Source organism: Furipterus horrens, unplaced genomic scaffold (assembly GCF_987537825.1).
Source record: "Furipterus horrens unplaced genomic scaffold, mFurHor1.1.pri manual_scaffold_22, whole genome shotgun sequence".
NCBI lineage: Eukaryota > Metazoa > Chordata > Mammalia > Chiroptera > Furipteridae > Furipterus > Furipterus horrens.
The window spans coordinates 52,535-73,075 of record NW_028327192.1 but is presented as its reverse complement, the minus strand read 5'-3'; positions in this window follow the sequence as shown (position 1 = coordinate 73,075).

Here is a 20,541-nt window from a genome sequence, read left to right as displayed (position 1 = left end):
TCTTACGGGCACAGGACAAGCACTTATAAGCCAATAGGCTACTTGCCATTTGTAAGACTCCTGTGACAGGATAAGCTGGCACATGGACCGGGTTAGAGCACTAGGCACCTGCCAGCCACAAGCCAAAGTCCGTGCAACCCAGGAACACAGTCACAAGCACTCACTGCCCGACCCCTGTGGTGTTTCCCCCTGAATAGGATTTTGTGAGAGCCAGAGAAGCTTTAGGACAGAAATGAGATTTGTATGAGGGCTCCGGCGATGACCGAGCTCTGAAGTAAGAGGCACTTCCTCCCTCTGGCCCAAATTCTCGGGTGTCCCTACGTGAGTTGGGACCTAGCAGAGGTGTCGGGGGTCAAACCATGAGACATGCAAGGGCCTCGTAGGACATTCTACTCACAGTCATATCATTCGTGGCTCGTCTGGGGACGTGCGAAATAAGAACTGGTCATTCAGCACGCCGAGACCTACCAGTTGTTCTAGACGACTGGGAGGGAAACCGAGACACATAAGAGAGGTTGGGATGACCATGGTGTGACACCCTTGGGAGCCCTTTTCACAAGCAGCACACTTCGACCCACTACACCAATTAATCCCTAGTTTAGAGTCAGAAAAAGTATGGTCCACTTCAAAAGAGAGGCAGGATAAGAGGGCAAAACCAAAACTGACAAAAGGGGGCCCACTACCCATGAAAGAATGGGGTCAGGGTTATCCGAAGAACAATAGCTTTACTTTAGATTACTCCAGCAACTAATACAAGGAACTGGATGCCAGATGAAGGAAAGGCATCTGATTAATTTACTGCATACTGCCGTGGCTCAACGCACTGTGGTCCCAGAAAAACAAAGGGAAACTAAAGGAAATAACTCAGGTTTAAGAGGTGCCACAGCTGTGACAGAAGTAGGAAAGGGGGAGGAAAAGGGGAATATGTGGAGCACTGCCAAACAATCGACACTGCAGACCCCTTCCCTCTGGGATCCTGGAAAGTCATCATGTCTCTTGCTCCCTCCACTGAATGACCCATGTCCGCCTACTCCTGCTTGACCGAGACCTTAACAGAAAAACTGTAAAAATGTTTTTCCTCTAATTGCCTAAAAACTAAGGTTCTGTTTAGTAAAATAATTATATAGTGTGGCATATTACTCAAATATTCAGCTACTATTCAAAAATTCATGTCTCTCAACTGAATTTTTGTCAGTCTATATTAATATTATAAACCTTTTATTATCACTTTAAGTAAATAGTCAAATATCATTTCATAATGTATATTCCGTAGTTGACAAGATTTCAAAGATTTAAAATGTGAAAGACTTCCTTAGAGCCTCAGGGGTTTCAAAGGGCCCTTGAAATATCTCAAAGATTTATTATTTTCTTCTTACCAGAAAGAAGAAAACTCCAGACCAATCAGGCTTAATACATTTTGAAATACTTGGATAGCTTTGTCAAAGAAGAAAATGTTACAAAAAAGCTCAGAAACAATTGGCTAATACCTTTGCTCATTTCCAGCAATCTACAGCCCAGGCAGGCTTACAAGCAGCTCCTAAGGAAGTACAACAGTTGAAGCCTTGGCAGCCTCAAATGCTCCAAATTAATTCTCCAAAGTCTTTAACTCGCAATAATCTCCAACAATTGTTAGGTGTTATCAATTGGCCAAGGCCTAGCCTCGGTATGACTACTCGCCAGCTTATTTATCTTTTCAACACCCTTACCTCAAATTTATTTACAAGCTTTTTGTCAACCCTTGAAATTTCAATGCACAATAACTGATTCTATCAAAAAGCTCAAGATCAATCTTCCTTCAGATAAACTTTTATAAAATATTCCTCAATTAAATTTACATATTAGAAGTAAAATTAGTCCTACCGCAATATCTGGAGCAAAAACTATTTATGTAAATGAATCAGGAAAAACTGGAAAAGCAGCCATCACATACAGGGAAGGACAGAGTTGAAAAAATTGTGTACCTCACAACTGCTCATCCACCCAGAGAGCTGAACTCTCTGCAGCCATTACGGCCCTCCAACAATGGCCAAATGAACCCCGGAATCTCGTCTGTGATTCTGGGTATCTGGTGTATACTATACTCCACATAGATCAAGCTTTACTTAAGGGGTCTATAGACCCCCACTTACTTCGTTTATTCCTAACTTTACAAAGTTCGGTTGATAGGAGTGCGCATCCCATATTTGTCACCCATATTCGCTCTCATTCAGGCCTCCCAGGCCCTGTGGCAAAAGGCAACGAACATGCTGATGTCTTAGTCAGTGTATTAACTACCTTCCAAAAGGCAGTTGCCTCTCATCAGTTTTACCACCAAACTTCTCAAGCACTTCTCAGAGAATTTGGCATTTCCCGTTCTCAAGCTAAGCAAATTACCCGGGAATGCGCAGACTGCCAGGGGCTGGGTGCAGCAACACCCAGCAGTGGGACCAACCCTCGAGGATTGGCCCCGCAAGTAATTTAACAAACAAATGTCACTCATTACCCCCTACTTTAAAAATGTAAATACCTCCATATATCAATAAGTACTTACTCTAAGGTGTTGCATGCCTCCGCTCTTGCAGGAAAATCAGCCAAACATATTCGAGCATATTGGCTCCAGGCGTTTAATTTCTTAGGTCGACCACAGCAAATAAAAACTGATAATAAACCAGGCTACAAAGCCCAACATACCTTTAAAAATTTTCCTAAAAAGCTAAAAAGGGGGAGTATGGAGTCCTCCCCAAAGAATCGAAATAATTTAGCAACCTAATTAGATGTAAGTTTTAAAAAATTGATTATGTTTCTTGTAGAATGCTGGGTCAAAAAAATTACATATGTTGCAGAAAATCCGAGTTAGTCGTAGACGGTCTGCGCAAGTTAAAAGAGAATTGTGTAGGGGGAAGAGAGGAAAAAATAAAGTGAGGGAAAAGGAAGAAAAAAGAAGGAATTAAGAAGGTAAAGAAAGGGTAAAAAGGCATAAAGGAAAGAGATTGTGCGTGGCATGGGAAGAAAGGACATTTGAGTGGGTAACTCGAGAATAGAAATAGAAGCGGAAAAGAAATAAGAAGTACAAGTAAGCATGTATGTCTTTGAAACATTGTAAATTTTAGACCTAGAAGCTGCAGTGCCAGGAACGAACAGTGCTAAGCTTGCTATCTCCCCTGCCTTCTCTAGCCTCTGTGAAGATTATCAAGATCCTTAAAAAATGAGAATAGCCCACTTTTAAGCACATTAAAGGAATGCAGTAATCACCAAAAATAAAATTGTTTCTCTTTGTCTAGTTTCAGAGCAGGAACAGGGAGGCACGCTACACTCCCAACTCCCTTCCAGGGAATAGCTGCCACTGTTTAACCCGTTAATTACAGAAATAGGCTGGTCTCCGCTTTATACTGAGGACGTCCTGGTTTGTAACATCATCAAAAATACTATCATTCCAGCAAAGGCCCTGTGACTGGCTAGCTCCACAGTCTTATAGACCCAAAGTCTGGTTTATAAGTTATTATGTAAATTAACCATTTTGTACAAGTTTGCTCATTGCAGGTTTATCTATCCACCTGACAAGCCCCCACACCCACTCCGCCCAGGGGCCCAAGTCTTACTGAAGACCTGGAAGGCTCAAGGCCCTGAACAGCCCCTGGCTAAACAACAGACTGGTCCCTAAGATCTTCTGTTGCAGAGCCATGTTAATCAGGAAATCCTGGCCCAACTCTCAGCCACGGAATCAGCCATACTCTGGGTGGAGCAATGACAGGATGCCCTGGTCACCCGACAACAGCTTGCCTGCAACCCTGGATTCTTAAGACTATGTGTCACTCCAGTAAAATGTAACTCTAGTCAGCATTCTAGGGCTGACAATACATCATCTATGGGATGCCTTTCCCACCAATCTAAAAGGCCCAATTGATTGGCTACAATTTAAACTTATGGACATTAAGCAGCTTGCTGAACAAAAAGTGTTTCAAACCCTAAGTAATAATCTTCAATGGCTTAACCCTAAAAATTGGTTGTAAGGACTAAATTTACATAGATGGATAATAGGAGCAGCTGGACATTTATTGGTCATTGTCGTACTGTGTCCTCCCATGTGTCTACAAGTAATTTACCCGTGATCGTATCTGAGAAAAGCAAGTAACAAGCTTTATAGGCCTTTCTACTATGGGTATTACAAAAAACAAAAAAGGGGGAGATGTGGGGAAATGATCATTGTGGCTTCGGGAATTGTAACCCTGGCCGTGAGCCAGACTTGCCTCTGGCCCCTCTGGGTTGTCTTTAAGTCTCAACAGAACACTGGAAGGCAATGAGGAAGACAGGGCCAAAGGCCATTCAGAGGGTTTCCATGGGAATTGGATTTAAAGAACGCTTATTATGCTTTGGAGCGTGCTCTGTTTTGCTTATCTCTTAGTTAACTATAAGCAATCTCTGGCAAGGAACGTATGAAACCTTGCACCTAATGCTAACGTTGTGTCAAGAGGTTTAATAGACGCTGACACAGACTGGTCACTGTGCCCTCTATATTGGTACTTGTAATCTGTAATTGCCAACTGTAATCCAGGTGCCTAAGAGCTATTGATGATTTATGAATTTTGACTTGTATCTCTCATATGTACCCTTCTCAATAAAAAGCCTGAGGAATGGAGGTCTTGCACTTTCTCCACTAGAGGGAACAGGTGCCTCTCTACTCCCCAGATAAAATACAGTGTCCTGGATAGACTTGTTCCACCATGGTCATGAAACCTCTGCTGGACAGAGTAGTTTCCAACCGAGCTGGGGCGTTGGAGGCATCTCTGCATCATCTGACACCCAGGTGTGTGGCCTCATCTGGTGCCCAAATGTGGGCAGACCAGCCTCAATAAACCTAGTGAATTTACACTATGTCACTCAACTTACAGTCTTGTACTGAGAGCAGAAAGCATTTTAGTACTGTAAAGCATCAGGAAAGGAACGGTGGAGACAGAAACTGAACTAGATAAATCTAATGGCCCTGGTACCACTAACGTTATTCCTTCCTTTCCATTAGTATGAGGAAAGTTAACCTCCAGTTCCAATGTATTCAGTTCACTTCGTTGGCAAGATGTTACCCTAATCTGGGAAGACAAGCACAGAAAAAAAAAAAAAAAAAAAAAAAGAAGAAGCTGCTAATAAGCAACAGAGGGATTAATCACCTTATTGAACATGAAGAACTCTTTATGATTATCACAGGTGTGTGCAATTTCTTTAAATATTCCTCAGATACTCAAACTAAAGATAAAAGTGTCTATCCCAGTCTATTGCTGTCTTTGTTTAATGGGTCATTGGGAAATACACTCTTCAGCGTCAGAACCACATGCTTCTTTAATATATAAAGTCCATTAAAAATGTTAACCATTAATAAAACAACTGCCATTTATTGAGCGCCTATGAAAGACTGAGTAAGTATTAATGTTCCCTAAATCCAGCAAATATTAAATGTGTGACTATCCTGAGTAAGGTACTTTGATTTTCTTTTTAAAAACCTACAGCTGAGTTCTCCAAAATAACTACGTATGGAAGCGGTGCGCATTATGTTCTGTTGCTTAAACTATGTGAAAATCCTGCGCACACAGAGCCTTCAATGTCAGGTTAGAATCAAATAGTATTTGTTTATTTTAAATTTAATATTGTTTTGGTTCAAAATAAATGTTTTTCACATGAACTCACCTTTTTTTTTTTTTAAGGCAGGTTTTTAAAAAAACTTTATTTATTTGTTTTTAGAGAGAGGGGAAAGGAGGGAGAAAGAGAGGGAGAGAAACATCGATGAGTGGTTGCCTCTCACACACACCGAAATGGGGGCCTGGCCCACAACCCAGGCATGTGTTCTGACCGGGAATTGAACCAGTGACCCTTTGGTTCTCAGGCCAGCGCTCAATCCACTGAGCCACACCAGCCAGGGCAGTGTTGCTTTTGGGGGGCAGAGGACAAGAATAGGAAATATTTCCTGGGAGGGGGCCAGTGAATGGACTTGGGAAATATCATTGCCAAGCATCATTATGGGCCTAACTTAGGTTAGTGTTATAGTGATTATGAGTCCATTGGGAGACTAGCATGCAATGCTGTGGCAGAGCAGCTGGCGGGTTGGATTTTTCACGGTGGGATTTGTACATGCACATGGACAGAATGAGAAGGGGACAAGGAATATACAGCAGGGGTGTAGGTATTATGATTGACCATGGAATTTAGCTGGGAAGGAGGAAAGTAAAGACATGTGACGCAACAGGGGGCAGTGAAAAGTGATTGATTCAATCGGTCTTAGGTATTGATAAGTACTGAGCTGTAGTATGAAAGGGAGTGAGCAACAAACATAGGGAGGTAGAGGACAAATGTTGGGAGACATAGAGAGAAAGCATATTGTATGGAGTGGTCAAGACCCTGGGCTGTGGAGCCATAATGTTAGAGATCCATTTCTGATTGACTAATTGCTAACTGTGGAGCCACGGGCAGATTATGTATCTCTGCGTCTCAGTGTCCCTCATCTATGAAGGAGTGTAATAAGAGTACCTACATCATAGGTTTGTTCTGAGGATAAATGAGGTCCTATATATAATAAGGTCGTTGAAAATTTTTCTACAGAAGATCTGACACACAGTTTCTATATAAGGCTGCTCTCCTTCGTATCATATAGATGTCACAGTTATTGGGGACGACAGAATCTAGGGTACAAACATGTCAGTAAACAGTTAAACTAGGGAAGGAGACAAAATTGTTTCAAAGATTAGGTCAAAGAACTCAAAGGCCTGCATTATTGGAAAAGTCACCTGTGTGGATGCTGAATGACCAATAATTATTACGTGCTTTGAATATTGTTAGGAAATAATTGTTCTCGCCTAATTACTAAGTAAGATTGTTGCATGGTTTTCACTTACTTTTTGCTAAAGCATTGATTGTAAGGGCCATATGTGGATTTTGAAACTACCTGGAATTATTGTATTTAATAACTATGTATGGTGTAGGATTGGAAATTTTCTTCTCAAGGACTGATGTATACTATTATTATATTTTTTGTATTTTACTGGGGAGCACAAATGCTTGAACTTTGTTATAAAAGTTAACACAGAAACTGTTAAAAATGCTGACTTAAAAAATGATCCTTTTGCCGGGAATACAGAATTATGTTTTGCTAGCTGTTAAACTAACCACATTTTATCTCAGCTTTTTTTCTTCTATACATGTAGATTTTGTTCAACAAGCAACAAAAGCTTTTTCAACACGCTAGAACTGTTCAGAGCCAAAGACTGGAAGAAACTGAAAAATTTCGATGAGCAGTTCTTTAAGGTCTGTTGTATTTGGTAACAGTACATTCTTATAAAACATAATGGCTATTCTGAAGCAGAAGTTAAACCGTTTCATAACTTATGAGAACAATATTTTAATTACACATTTTAGATTCTTACCTATTTTCCATTTGGACTTGCTGTTCTCAGTTTAATGTTAAGTGCTATATTTATTTTTATTAGCAGGGTTTATTTCAAGGGCTGTGATATTATTAAACAAGAGATGGTAAAATGGGAATATTACCTAGAAATAGACACATTGTGATTTAAAGTGATGCTTTGATCGTCATTTTGTATTCAGCAATCAGTTCTCAGGAGATTAGCAATGACCAGATTGTGGATCCTAAAAAGTCTATGATCAGGTTCCAATGGCTTCCACGTGTGCTGTTGCACTGGTTTATGTAAAACAGGAAGCAGTAATTGTAATAATTGAATACCTTTTTTATTTTCAAATATATTATGTGAGTGTCGTATGGCGCACTTGTTGCTGGAATAACTATAGGGACTGAAAATTGCTTTACATGCAAACTTACAATCACAGGAGAAGGCCTGGATGCATGACAGTATGAAAAAACTTCAGGAGAGCAAAAAGCTTAGGAATTGAGAGTCACGTACTGTCTCATTCTCACACGAGCAGATTGTCCTCGTGACATTATCCTCTGCTTCGTATGGATACACACCTATTTCGGAGGTGGTCGAATCCTGGATATACCCCTTCTTTTTTGGATAGGATGCCCCTTTTATTAATCTTGCTCAAGTATCTGTCATATGTCACTCTTCTAAACTAATTGAGGTGGCTTAGGTAAAGCAGTAAAAGAGTTTTAAAATCCATATTCTTTTAACACTTTAGAATTACATATATGAAATAGCTGTCTTACGAGTGTTTCCAAGGACACAGTGGATTGCTCTAATGTTCCCTGGGAACCAATTATTGATTGGTGTGAAGATTTGATGAAGTACTAAGGAAGATTTCTTCTAAAGTTTGCTCCTACGTGTCAGCCCTTGGAGTAGGAACTTTAGTATCATGTTTGACTCATCCAGAGCCCCTTATCCTTCCCATCCAGTTATTATTGCTAGGCCCTGCCTTTTTTACCTCTTCAGCTGTACTCTTTTTATTTTACTGATTTAATACATTTTTATTTTTCAAAATGTATAGCTGATGGGACCTGTTGTCCACTCATCTTCACCAACAGCTGGGACAGCTGGTGTAAATTACTTGAGCTCTGTGCTTTGAAACTAGTTGGATGAGGCCTTTACTGAGGATCCCCTGAAGGGTGGCGGCCCTGGCCAAGGAACTGCACATCTTCAGTCTCTCATAGACAGCAGCTGGGGTTATAAGCTTGTACTTAGGAAGTTCCTAACAGTTTTTCACATGTTGCTTTGTCAAACAAGACTTGGTTATGGAGCTTGGCCTGAAATTTGTCTTTGGGCCACTTCTTCTTTTTGGCCTTGTCCCCAGGTTGTTCACTGGATCTTTTGTCTTTTTAGCTTTCTCACATCTTTCTTCTTGTTGTCATCCTTGGGCGGCAGAGCGAAACTAAAGGAGCAGCTGCTCTCACTGCTGCTTGAGAAGATGTCACTGCAATTGGACTTTAATTTCTTTCTTTAAATTCCTACTGCTGCTCCCCTGTTCAGGACCTCATCATTCCTAGATCATACTATTCAATTCTTACCTGATTTCTCTCTTCTCCAATCCATTCTTGGTAGTTCTGCAGCATCATCTTCCAAAGTGTATACCTTCCATCCTGAAAACCTGTCATGAGCTATATTGTGCCCTCTGTGACCTGGACTCCAGTGACCTGCCCTAGGAACCTGCTGTGTGTGACATGCTCTCTGAAACCTTCATTCTTTGACTAGCCTCCTGGATCTCCCCTCCTTGACCTGCATTCTATGACCTCCCTCAGTAACATGCTATGACCGCAGTCTGTGACCTGCCCCCTGGGAGCATCCATCTGTGACCTGGACTCAGTGACTGCCCACTGTGACCAGGCCTGTGTGTCCTGCTCTAAGCTCTGGCTTCCTTCATGTGGTATTTGTGGCCTGCTCCCCATTACCTCCCTCAGTGACATGACTTCTATGACTTGCCCTGGTGACCTACCCTCGGAGACTTGGCCCTAGGTCCTCACTCAACTACCCTGCCCTCTTTGACCTCCATCATGACCTGCCCATTGTGACCTGCCTTGGTGATCTTCCCTCTGTGACCTGTCCTATGCGACCTCCCCCACTCAGTTCTTGGCCCTCTGTGACTTCACTTCTGTGACCTCTCTCGGTGAGCTGCCCCAGTGACCTTCCGTCAGTCCTGCCATCAGTACCCGGCCCTGTGTGACCAGCCATCAGTAACCAGCCCTCACTCACCTGCCTTCAGTGACCTGCCCTCTGTGACTGCCTCAGTAACATGCTCTCTTTGGCCTCCCTCAGTGTCTTGCCCTGTATGCTCTCCCTCACATCTGTGACCTCCTTCATGACCTGCCCTCTGTCATCTGTCTTTTGTGAGCCACCGCCCTGTCACTCGCACTCTATGACCTCGCTCAGTGACTTGCTCTAGTGACCTTCACTCAGTACTTCCATCAGGACCAGCCCTCTGTGACCTACCCTCAGTGATGTGATCTGTGTGTCCTGTCCTCAGTTCGGCCATCCGTGACCCGACCACGGTGATCTGCCCTGAGGCCTTGCTTCCTTCGCCTGGGATTTGGGATCTGCCCCATATTACGTCCTTCGGTGACATGCCTTCTATGACCTGCCTCTGTGACCGGCCTTCAGTGACCTGCCTTCGGTGACCCACCCTATGGGACCTCACTTAGTGCCTGAGCCTCTGTGACTTCTGTAACCTCCTTCAGAGACCTGCCCTGGTGAACTTCCCTCATCCTGCCATCAGTGCCCAGCCCTGTGTGCCCAGCCCTGTGTGACCAGCCTTCAGTAACTTGCCTTAAGTATCCTGCCCTCTGTGACGTGACCTCTGTGATCTGCCCTCTGCGACCTAGCCTCTATGACTTGCCCTAAGACCTGGCTTCCTTCACCTGGGCTTTGGGACCTGCCCCCTCTTACCGCATGACTTCGAGGGCCTGGCCTATCTTACCTACCCTGGGTGAAATGCCTTTGTGACCTGCCCTCTCTGACCTTCTCTGTGTTACCTGCCTTCTGTCACCTACTGTCTGTGACTTGCCCTCTGTGACCCTGCTCAGTGAGCGGCCCGAGTGAACTTCCTTCATTCCTGCCATCAGTGAGCAGCTCTGTGTGACCTGCCTCAGTCACCTGCCTTCCGTGTGTGTGGCCCTCTCTTACCTGCCATCTGTGACATGCCCGGTCTATTGTACCCTCTGTGACCTGGGCTCCAGTGACCTGCCCTAGGGACCTGCTGTCTGTGACGTGCTCTCTGAAAGCTTCATGCTTTGACTAGCCTCCTGGGACCTGCCCTCCTTGACCTGCATTCTATGACCTCCCTCAGTAACATGCTATGACCGCTGTCTGCGACCTGCCCCCTGGGAGCATCCATCTGTGACCTGTACTCAGTGACTGTCCACTGTGACCAGGCCTGTGTGTCCTGCTCTAAGCTCTGGCTTCCTTCATGTGGTATTTGTGGCCTGCTCCCCATTACCTGCCTCAGTGACATGACTTCTGTGACTGGCCCTGGTGACCTACCCTCCATTACTTGGCCCTATATCCTCACTCACAGCCGTGCCTCTTTGAACTCCCCCATGACCTGCCCTCTGTGACCTGCCCTGGTGACCTTCCCTCTGTGACCTGTCCTATGCAACCTCACTCAGTGCTTGGCCCTCTGTGAAAGAGGAGAGAAACATTGGCGTGAGAGAGAAACATCGATCGGGTGCCTCTGTCACAGGTGCCCCAATGGGGACCTGGCCTGCAATCCAGGCATGTGCCCTGAGCAGGAATTGAACCAGTGACTTCTCACTTTAATGGATGATGCCCAACCAGCTGAGCCACACTGGTTAGGGCTCTCCTTGGCCTCTTGACCTCTTGTATATCTTACTCTGAATGCCAGGACTAAAACATTTTTATTTTAATCAGAGTTTCCCTCAACTCCAAAATTATTATGTATATGTTTTCAGGGATTCCTTGAATCTCCATGTTTATTCCCAAGTAACTTATTGAACTCCCTTACTTGCTATTAAGTTGAAACCTGAGCCTGCCAGTAGTACCTGCATGTAGGTATCCCTTCCAGATTTTTCATGAAATTTACCCTGAGGGCCCTCATGGGTGGGCTCCCTTCCTCTTTTGAATGCTGATTCTTACATTGGTTTGGCCATATCTCTGCAGGGCTTTTCTTAAGGGACAAAGAAAGCGTTTAAGGCCTGTCTCTGAAGTATTGTTATTTCCAAACACAATTCTTTTATTTTTTACTCTTTTCAAAGCAGCAGAAATGCATATGTTTTTGCCAAGAGATGAGAGGTTGTTTAGCTATTGAACTATACTTTGGCTATTACAATAACTAATGATTAGACGAGGGGATTACCCTGGAAAGGGCTACCATTTGAAAACTTCACCTTTTTCATAAAGTAATTAAAAATGATTGCAGATAAGTTTCCTCTTCTTCTCTTCCCCCAGCTCCCTACTATTCTTTTTGCTCACTCCTCTCTCCCTCCCTAACCTGAACTTGATTGACTAATTCATGAGGTATCTTGACCCCCTTCTTCCTTGCTGCCTCTTACCAAAGGATATGGGAAGCCAGAGTTTCTGGTGGCCAGGGCTGGCCACGTGACCCAATTATGGCCAAGGAAACATAAATGGAAATGTGTTAGGGGGCTTCCGGGACAGACCTGGCTTCTCCATGAAAAGGACAGAGAAGGGAGATCATCGGTAGAGCCTATTTCCCCATCTTCCTGTCTTGAAGGCAGACAGAATCTCTGGGTTTGCAACAGCAATCTTGTCCCCGCGACACAACCAGCATTCAGATGAAAAACGCAAAGATGGCAGAGTAGAAATAGTGCAAGAGCCTGGTCTTTGACGACCTTTTTTTCCCAGCTGAGCCAGTGTTGGCACACCACCCCCATCGAACTTAATGTCAGTGATAAAAGCAAAGCCCTGTTTCAATACTCTGTGAATTACTATGACCTGCAGAGGAAGCCATTCAAAACTGATACATACCCTTCACCCTTTTTTCCTTCTTTTCATCTGCCTCCCCTTTTGTGTTTTCTTCTTTCCCTGTATGGGCTGAATGCTCCCCCCATTCATATGTTGAAGTTCTAACCTCTAGTACCTCAGAATGTGACTGTATTTGGAGATACTTAAAGAGGTAATCAAATTAAAATAAAATCAAAGTGGGCGTGGATTTAAAAAGAGGAAATTTAGACACAGAGATGGACAGAGAACAGACATGTACAGACACAGGGAGATGGTCATCTATACGCTTAAGAAAGACACCTCTGAAGAAATCAACCGTGATGATACTTTTATCTTAAGCAAGCCTCCAGAAATGTGAGAAACTACATTTCTTTTGTTTAAAAAAGTAATAAGTAAAAAGCAGCTGAAATTCATTCTCTCATAGTTATAGAGGCCAGAGAAGTCTAAGATCAAGGTGTTGGCAGGTTGGTTTCTTGTGAGAGCGTCCTGTTTTGCTGGAAATCTGTGGTACACCTGACCCCCAACTTTGTCTTCGCATGGTTTCTCCCTGTGTCCAGGGCAGCAATCATAATGAATCGAGGCCACCCTAATAACGTCATTTTAACTTGATCACTTCTGTAGAGACCGTCTCCAAATTAAGGTCATGTTCTGAAGTTCTGCACATTAGGACTTAGGCATGTGAATTTGAAAGGGACACAATTCAACCTACAACACTACCCAAGCTAGAAACCCTAGAGTGAGCTTTGAGTGTTCCCTCTCTCTGCTCCCTGACTCCAATCTTGAACCAAGCTCTGTTGCTTCTCTTCTTGTTCGCTCCCAAGTCTGCACTTTCATCTTCAGGTGACCTCTGTCCCCGACACATCTTCTCCAGTAAGCTTTTCCTGAAAACTGCTGTAGTCCTAATGTCACACAGTACTAGGTTTGTTACATTGCTCTAGCTGTTCGAGGACACACAGTGACTCTCTAGTACTTCTGAAATCAAATTGAAAGGCCCCTTCCTTGTTCCAGAGCTCTCCATACCTCCCTCAAAAATCACCACTCCCTGGGGAGGCTGCCTCGTTCTCAGGAGACACCACGTCCTATGTGTTTCTTCTTCCAAGCCTTTATGCAATTTCCATTGCTTAGAATACGCTTCTCTGACTGTTCTAAACTTATAAAGACCAGCCTAAGTCATACTTATTAGTGGCAACCTTTCCCGATGGTTCCCTTCTTAGAATCTTACTAGGTTGTACTATACTCAATATCTTACCATTCTGTTCTTCCTTCCTTCCTTCCTTCCTTCTTTCCTTCTTTTCTTTATTTCTTTCTTTCTTTCTTTCTTTCTTTCTTTCTTTCTTTCTTTCTTTCTTTCTTCCTTTCTCTCTCTCTCTCTCACTCTCTCTTTTTATTTGTTTCTCTCTCTCTCTCTCTCTCTCTCTCTCTCTCTCTCTCTCTCTCTCTTTCTCTCTTTCTTTTACCATTTTAATATGTGAGTCTGTTCAAGCAAGCTGGGTTATCAAACTAAAGAGGTTCACCACTTGAGGTGCTCTAATCAAGAAGGAGGCATGGTAGTTTTATTTTGAGGTAGATGGAATAGACATAGTCCAAATGTCAGACATGGAATTCAAAACAATGATGGTGAAGAAGCTCAATATACTCGACAACCTCAAAAAGAACTACGACAACCTCCAAGGAAGTTACCAACAGCTGCAAGAAAATTACAGGGAACTTGCAGAGAACTACACCAGCATAAAAAAGACATAGAAACTATCAACAAGAACCAGGAAGAAATGAAGAATGCAATCTCTGAACTGAACAACACAGTAGAATCAGTCAAAAGCAGACTAAACGAAGCAGAGGATCGTATTAGTGAGATAGAGGACAATGTAGGAAAAAATTCTCAGACGATACTGCAAAATGAAAAAAAGATTTAAAAAGTATGAAGAAGAGATAAGGGAGTTGCAGGATAGCATAAGGAAGAGCAATATAAGAGTAATTGGAATCAAAGAGGAATCAGAAGAACAAGGAATAGATAAACTGATAGGAAAAATAGTGACAGAAAAATTTCCCAACCTGATGAGAGAAAGAGTTATGCAAGTCCAGAAAGCACAGAGAGTTCCAATAAAGAGGAACCCCCCAAAACCCACTCCAAGGCACATCATAGTTAAAATGGCAACATTCCAAGACAGAGAATCCTAAAATCAGCAAGAGAAAAACAGCAAATAACTTACAAGGGAGCTCCAATAAGGCTGTCGACCGATTTCTCAACAGAAACACTACAAGCCACAAGGGAATGGTCAAAAATATTTCAAGCAATGAAAAACAAAGGCCTACAACCAAGAATATTCGACCCGGCAAGGCTCTCACTCAAAATAGAAGGGGAAATAAGGAGTTTCTCAGACAAAGGAAGACTAAAAGAATACATCTCCACCAAACCAGCATTGCAAGAGATGCTAAAGGGAATAGTCTAAGAAAAAGAAAGAGAAAGAAAAAAAAATATATATATATATATAATGTATATAAAGAGTAGAGGAACAGAGCTACAAAGGGAAATGAATAAATACATGTTGAGAATAACCTTAAATGTAAATGGATTAAATGCTCCAATTAAAAGACATAGGGTAACAGAATGGATAAGAAAACAGGACCCACATATTTGCTTTCTACAAGAAACACACCTCAAAACAAAAGATTTACATAGACTGAAAGTAAAGGGATATAAAAAAGTATTCCAAGCAAACAGACCTGACAAAAGAGCTGGGGTAGCAGTACTCATATCAGACAAAACGGATTTCAAAGCAAGGGCAATACAAAGAGACAAAGAAGGACATTTCATAATACTTAAAGGAACAGTCCATCAAGAAGATATAACACTGATAAACATATATGCACCCGACATAGGAGCACCCGAATACATAAAGCAAATACTAGAAGACCACAAGAAGGATATTAACAACAACACACTCATAGTAGGGGACTTCAACACTCCATTATCAACAACAAACAGATCATCCAAGCAAAGAAACACCAAGGATATACAGGCATTGAACAACACACTAAACCACACGGACTTAACTGATATATATATATATAGAACTTTTCACCCCAAAGAAGCAAAATGTACATTCTTTTCAAAGGCACATGGGACGTTTTCAAAGATAGACCATATGATAGGACACAAAACAAGCCTCAACAAATTCAAGAAAATTGAAATGATATCAAGCATCATTTCAGACCACAATGCCTTGAAACGAAACATCAACCTCAGAGAAAAGAATCAAAGACACCCAAACTCATGGAGAATGAATAACACGCTATTAAATAATGAATGGGTTAACAATGACATCAAAGAGGAAATCAAGAAATTTCTAGAAACTAATGACAATGAACACACAACAGCCCAAAACCTATGGGACACGGCAAAAGCAGTCCTAAGAGGGAAGTTCATAGCAATACAGGCATATCTGAAAAGAACAGAAGAAGCTCAAATAAAAATAAAAATAAAAAACTAATCCTAAAGCTACAAGAACTAGAACAACAGCAACAAACAAAGCCTAGGGCAAGAAGAAGAAAGGAAATCCTCAAGATCAGAGCAGAACTAAGTGACATAGAGACTAAACAAACACTCCAAAAAATCAACAAAACCAAGAGCTGGTTCTTTGAAAAAATAAACAAAATCGACAAGCCTCTAGCCAGGTTCATCAAGAAAAAAAGAGAGAAGACACAAATAAACAAAATCAGAAAGGAAAGAGGAGAAATCACGACTGATACCTCAGAAATACAAACAATTGTAAGAAATTACTACAGACAACTGTATGGCAAGAAATTCGACAACCTAGAAGAAATGAACAAATTTCTAGAAACGTATAACCTTCCAAAACTGAACCAAGAAGAAGTAGAAAGTCTCGACAGACCAATAACAAAGGAGGAAATCGAAACAGCGATCCAAAAGCTCCCTGCACACAAAAGCCCTGGACCGGATGGCTTCACAGGCAAATTTTACAAAACATTGAGGGAAGAACTAACCCCTACCCTAACCAAACTATTCCAAAAAATCCAAGAAGAGGGAAAAAATCCCAAACTCTTTCTACCCTAATTCTAAACCAGGTCAAGACACAACGAAGAAAAAGAACTACAGGCCAATATCACTGATGAACATAGATGCTAAAATCCTCAATACGATTTTGGCAAACAGGATCCAGCAATACATCAAAAAGATCATACACCATGATCAAGTGGGATTCATCCCGGGGATGCAAGGATGGTTTAATATTCTCAAAGCAATAAATATAACACATCACCTAAACAAAATGAAAGACAAAAATCACATGATCCTATCTATAGATGCAGAGAAAGCATTTGATAAAGTACAACACCCATTGATGATGAAAACACTCAGCAAAATAGGAATAGAGGGAGCATACGTTAACATAATTAAGGCTATATAGGAGAAGCCCGAAGCCAACATCATACTCAATGGACAAAAACTGAAAGCGTTCCCCTGAAATCAGGAACTCGACAAGGCTGTCCACTCTCTCCACTCCTATTCAACATAGTGTTGGAAGTCCTAGCCACGGCAATCAGACAAGACAAAGAAATAGAAGGCATCCAAATTGGGAAAGAAGACGTAAAACTATCACTATTTGCAGACGACATGATAGCATACCTAGAAAACCCTATAAACCCCACTAAAAGACTACACGATATAATAAGTGAATTTGGCAAAATAGCAGGGTACAAAATAAATATACAGAAATCTAAGGCATTTCTGTACACCAACAATAAACTATCGGAGACAGAGGCAAAAGAGAAAATACCATTTACTATAGCAGCAAGAAAAACAAAATACCTAGGAATAAACTTAACCAAAGAGATAAAAAGACCCGTACACTGAAAATCACGCCACAATGAAGGAAGATACAAAAAAAAATGGAAGCAAATACCATGTTCTTGGATGGGAAGAATCAACATCATCAAAGTGGCCCTACTACCCAAAGCAATTTACAGTTTCAATGCAATCCCTATTAAAATGCCATTGACATATTTCACTGACCTAGAACAAATACTCCAAAAATTCATATGGAACCAAAAAGACCCCGAATAGCAAAAGCAATCTTGAGACAGAAGAACACAGCAGGAGGAATCACGATACCAGACATCAAACAATACTACAAAGCCACTGTGATCAAAACAGTCTGGTACTGGCATAAGAACAGACACATAGATCAGTGGAACACAATAGAGAGTCCAGAAAACAACCCAGGCCTCTATGGTCAACTAATCTTTGATAAAGGAGGAAGGGACATAAAATGGAGTGAGAAGAGCCTCTCTAACTAATGGTGCTGGGAAAACTGGACAGGGACGTGCAAAAAAATGAAACTAGACCACCAACTTACACCACACACGAGAATAAACTCAAGATGGATTAAAGACTTAAATGTAAGACGTGACACCACAAAAGTCCTAGAGGAAAACGTAGGCAGGAAAATTTCAGATATCCCACGTAACAATATCTTCACGGATACATCTCCTAAGGCAAGAGAAATAAAGGAAAAAATAAACAAATGCGACTACATCAAACTAAAGAGTTTCTGCTCAGCAAAAGAAAACATCAGCACGATGAAAAGGAAACCAACCATATGGGAAAACATATCTGCCAATGATATCGCAGACAGGGGACTGATCTCCAAAATATATAAGGAGCTTATATGACTCAACATCAAGAAAATAAACAACCCAATTAAATAACGGGCGAAGGACCTGAACAAACACTTCTCCGAAGAGGACATACAGAAGGTCCATAGGCACATGAAAAAATGCTCAACATCATTGGCCATCAGGGAGATGCAAATAAAAACCACAATGAGACACCACTTTACACCTGTCAGAATGGTCATCATCAACAAATCAACAAACAACAAATACTGGCCAGGATGTGGAGAAACGGAAACCTACTGCACTGTTGGCGGGAATGCAGACTGGTGCAGCCACTATGCAAAACAGTATGGAATTACCTCAGAAAACTAAAAATGGAACTGCCTTTTGAAACAGCGATTCCACTGCTAGGATTATACCCGAAAAATCCTAAAACCCTAATTCAAAAAAACCTATGCACCCCTATGTTCATAGCAGCCCTGTTTACAATAGCTAAGTGCTGGAAACAGCCTAAGTGCCCATCTGTAGATGAGTGGATCAAAACACTGTGGTACATTTACACAATGGAATACTATGTAGCAGAAAGAAAGAAGGAACTCCTGCCATTTGCGACAACATGGATAGAACTAGAGAGAATTATGCTTAGTGAAATAAGCCAGGCAAAGATAGCAAAATACCGTATGATATCCCCTAATACAGGAAACTAAAGAGCAACACAAACAAACGAACTGAATAGGACAAAGACTAGAATAGCAGTCAGTAGTGGGGAGGGGGGAGGGAGAGAAGGGGGATAAGTAAGGGAAGGGACTAGTCAAGGAACATGTATAAACGACTCATGGACATGGACAATGGGGAGGGATATGATTGTGGGAGAAGGGATGGGCTGGGTGGGGGGAGCAATGGGGGACAATGGGACAACTGTAATTGAAAAACCAAAATAAATAAATAAATAAATAAATAAATAAATAAATAAAAGGAAAAATAAATAAATAAAACAAACCAGCAAACATAAAACAAGCGAAATTATCATTGAGTGTTACCTCTGACCACAAAGGAATCGATAACAAAAGTAACAGGAATATCCCCAAATACTTTGAAACTAAACAATGCACCTCATTGATCAAAGGGGAAATATTAAGGCAAATAAAAACGCATTGAACTGAATGAGTATGAAAATACAATACATCAAAGTTTGTAGGACACAGAGCAGTGCTGCAAGAGAAGTTTATAGCCCACTGTCTATATTAGAAAAGAGGAAACGTCTAAAAGTCAATCTAAGCTCCACATCAAAACTAGAAAAAGAAGAGCAAAATAAATCCAAAGCAAAGATAAAGTAGGGAATATTCAAGATAAAAGCAAAAATTGATGAAATAGAAAATAGAAAAATCAACAGAGAAAATTAATGAAACAGAACGCTGGTTCTTTGCAAAGATCAATAAAATTGACAAACCTCTAGCAAGACTGACAATTAAATACAAATTAACAATAGCAGAAATGAAACAAAGGATATCATTACAGACACTATGATAGATATAAACTTGACAACTTAATTGAAATGGAAAAATCCCTTGGAAATCAGAAACGACCCAGGATATACTCAGTATTTAATACATAATTTGAATAGTTCCATTGTTTTAAAGGGATTACATTTGTAATTAAAAAATGTCTTTCGGCCCAAAATATTTCACTGGAGAATGAAACTAAATGTTTAAAGAATAACTAACATCAATTCTATACCATCTCTCTAAGACACAGAAGAGGAGGAAATACCTTACAACAACTTATATGAGAACACTTTTACCATGATACCAAACCATACAAAGACAGTATGAGAAAAGAAAACTACAGACCGATATCCCTCATGAAAATAGACTCAAAATCTTTAGCAAGCTGTTGCAAACAGAACGTATCCAAATATAAGAAGTATATTATATGCCATGACCTAGTGAGGTTTATTCTAGGGATGCGAGGCTGGTTCAAAAAAATCAATCCACGTTAATAGGCCAAGGAATCCATGAGCACAAAAAGAAAGCTATGAGAGCTAATAAACCAGCTCAAGGGTACAGGACATAAGATCATACAAAACTCAGTTGTATTTCTATTGAATTGTATTTCTATTTCAATTGTATTCATTTGCAAGAAACAATGTGAAAATAAAATTAAGACAATTCTACTTACGATGACATCAAAAATAATAAAAGACTTAGAAAATAAATGTAATCAAAGAACTACAAGACTTGTACACCGAGACCCACAAAATATCGAGAGAAATTAAAGACCTAAACAAATGTAAAGACATCCCATGTTCATCAAGTAGGATACTTAATATTGTTAAGATGGCAGCCCTCAAATTGATCTACAGAATCAATACAATCTGTATCAAAATCTGTGCAGAGAAGAGTTAACATAGTGGGCCTGACAATGCTATCGTTTTTGAAAATCCTGCTTGCAAGGTTGGCCCTTGGCTGGGATCTAGGAACTTGGATTTGGTCGGAGGGAAGGGCTCCCACTATCCCAACTGATGAGAGTAGCTTATTGTACCTTAACTGTTTGTGCAAACAAT